This window comes from Acyrthosiphon pisum, chromosome A3, assembly GCF_005508785.2.
Source record: "Acyrthosiphon pisum isolate AL4f chromosome A3, pea_aphid_22Mar2018_4r6ur, whole genome shotgun sequence".
NCBI classification, from domain to species: Eukaryota; Metazoa; Arthropoda; class Insecta; order Hemiptera; family Aphididae; genus Acyrthosiphon; species Acyrthosiphon pisum.
In genome coordinates, this window is record NC_042496.1 from 29,553,493 (window position 1) to 29,557,237 (window position 3,745).

A 3,745-nucleotide genomic window follows, 5' to 3' on the forward strand; every position below is an offset into this window, starting at 1 on the left:
CACTGTCCTAAGCTCCTAATATTATAACTATATATTATTATAATTATAATTATAATTATTATATTTATGATTTATCATATTTTTATTATATATATATTATATTTTATTTATTATTATTATATTTATCATATTTTTATTATGTATCTAATATATAAAATTCTCGTATCACAATGCTAGTTACCACTTACCATACTCTTCCGAAACGGCTTGACCGATTTATATGAAATTTTATATGCATATTCAGTAGGTCTGAGAATCGGTTTCTATCTATTTTTCATACTCCTAAGTGATAAGGGTTGTCCTGAAAAAAATAAAAATAAAAATAATAATACGTAGTGTATATTATTATATTATATTGGTTGCTATTGGTTAATCGGGCATGTTTGTTGATTTGTATTATTATTTTTTGTCAATATATATATATATAAATGAATGTTTGTGTGTAGATTAGACCACTGGGAAGAAGATAAGCTAATTTAAAAAGGGTTAAATTTGGTTTTTTTACTCATCGGATTTTAGTACGGTTAGGCTAGGATTTTTTATTAATTGATTATATTATCCATCATAGGTGGAATTAAGTAAAAACTACAAACTTGGTATAACGTTGATACTTTAGATTTAAATCATACACTTACGTACAAACAGCACGGGGTCTGCGATCTACCCCAGGTAGATTGCCTATCTGATAATGTACTACTATGAATCAGAATTTTCATCCTGGGCAACAGAAATGTTAAGACAAATCTAGAACATCACACACAGAATATTAAATAAAGCATTGAACCAAGTTTGAGTCATATACAGTCTGTACATTTAACGGGTAACGAAGTGCACGGGATCAGTTAGTATATATGTATATATATATTATATTATATTTATTATTATTTAGAGATTACCAAAGTCCTATTTCCAAGTTTCCTACCACTCACTATTCCTATTGAACCTCTTTATTGAACCTGTTTTAAATATCGTGAAATTCATTCATAACATTTTTTTACGGTCCAGGAACAAATTTTGGTTGGAACATTTTAAATAAGAAAACTCTAAATATGAATACTGAGATTAAAAGACACAAAATAATTTTAAGAATGATGAAGTAGAGCCGTAGAGGGTAGGTATCTGCACTTTTCTGTATAGTAGTTGTCAAGCATGTCATTTTAATGGATGTGTTATACTTGAATTCAATGATAAATCATTTTAGGTGAAAAGTACAGTTTTCCCAAATTTTTCTTTTGTTTTTCACAGCGCTCTTGAAAACTATTTGGAATTTTTTACATTTGACCACCCAAAGTACCAACTAGATTCACTTTCCTATCAGAAAAGATATCGTTGAAGGAAAATCTAAGTATTTTTAGTGACCTAAAAGGTGATAACAGACACAAAAAAAACATACATTGTAAAACGAATACATTCATCGCTCCTCTAAGAATTAAAAAAAAGTTGGATTTAAAGCTTTGGTAATGATTTCTAATACTGCAACATCGGTATTTTGAATTATTTTCCATTCCTATTTTTAGATGTTAATATTGGTGAAAACAATTTTATTACTTAAACACAATAATATATGCTCTTCCGGGTACTTACCTAATGTATATACTGCCGAAAATAATTAAGAATATTTATTACGAGTAAACTATATGTTAATACGTATTAGTTTTTACTTGTTAATAATATAGAAGTTTCAAGTTCCAATGATCTCATAATATATATTACATTTTACGAATTCTGAAAATTGCCATCTAGTACTTACATTTGCTGACGTTCGGGGTTGGGACAACCCCCCCCCCCCCCTAAAATCGTCCCTGAATTAAAAAACCTACACAAAGTTAAATTAAATAACTCAAATAGATATCGTATGAATTTTGATTTTGATACTTTTATATATTATTATACTTTAATATTTTCAGAAAAATTATCCATTAAATAATATTTGCAGTAGAAAACTCCATAGTATTCTCCTTATAAGACAAGTAATACAAAAAAATCTCAAGAATATAAAAATTTAGTCATTAAGCATATTTAAAAATTCCAGAAATCCGATGTTGAATAACAGCATTATTGAAGAAAAAAGGGGTGATCATTGTGATCTCAGTGAATCACTCTGTATAATAATAAGATTATATAATTCAATAATATATTATAATATTATGTAAATTATGTTCAACTTTCTATATCGACATAAATGCAACCAATTAACCTGGGAGGCCGTTACTTCCGTTGGACCCTGCATCACTCATCTATTATACCAGTGACAAGTAAATAGCAATCAGTGATAGAATGCTTATGAGTTATGATGTGTTTTATAACTGCATGTGGACAAGAAGAGTATAATATCATTATTAATTTTAAATTTTAATTCACTACTGATCGATCGATCGATGCCGCTATCGCACTTCCAGACTTCCTATCATTCAGTCGCCAGTTTTGTTAAAGAAATCCAAACAGTCCTCAGCAGTTGTTTGGACGAAAATCGTAGTATAATAATTTGGAGTATCATAGGAGTTCTTGCAAATATATTATAATTTTATAATTATCAATATTATATAGGCAAGTATTATTTATTTTTTTTTTTTTTTCGTGCAGAAGAAAAAGTATAACTATGCCTCTGTGACAGGTACGAAGAATTTCTCGATCACATAGGAAAGAGGAACGACAATGTGGAGAAGAAATAAATTATATCCTAAAAGGATCAAAACGTCAGCCGTGATCGTCATCGGTCTACTGGTGCTTTTGTTGGCCATCCAATCGTCCAACTGTCAAGTCGACCGATTTCCCGAGGTGACGGAGTGTCAAGTCGACCAAACCCCTGCAGTGGCAGTCGTGGACGATCAAGTTGACCGAATTCCCGCAGTGGCAACCGGGAATGATCTGCCGGAGCTGTGGATATCTGAGCTGTTTTATCGGGCGCTCTCCAATTTCACAATTCGGGACGTTGGAAGCGCTGCTTGCCGGACCCAATCCGACATGTATGATACAAATTTGCGGAACCACACCAGTTGGGCGGTCAGAAGTGAGTACCCGCTCCGATTATATTATTGTACAATTATTACCAAACATTTTAGTACCCATACTATGACAAACATTATTGTAGTATATAAAAAAAAGGCGGGTAAGTCGTGGATGTCGCTCTGCTGTACAGTAGGTTACAAGTGGGTTACTGTAATGGATGGAATTAAATTTGAATCCAATGATATTATATCATTGTATACGAAAAACGATTCTGAACGGAGATGATTTGTCAGTCTAGGATATATTATTTTTAAATATTGTAATATTGTGTTTGGTGGATATGACACCCCCCTTGATACGTATCATTATTATTACATATAATATATTACAGTATACATTATTATATATAATAAAATAGGAACATAGGTAAATACAATATGAAATATAAAATAATGCATAATACTAATTAGTAATAACTAGGGCTCGGATTTATATGTATTTATATAACCAAAGTATGTATTTATACAATAGAAATATGTACATAAATATGTGTTAAAATATTCAAAATATGTATTATCGAAAAAAAAAAATTAATAATATAATAAAATGTAATAAAAAATGTATATTTATCTAATTATATTGATTACAAACATTAATTAACATTAATTTTTAAATTTTCAAATCCAAAAGATCGCCGATATTGTCATAAAATCTTAATAATAATTAATAATAAAATAAAATGTAATAAAAAATGCATATTTATCTATAGTTGTCTAATTATCTTGATTGCAATTAA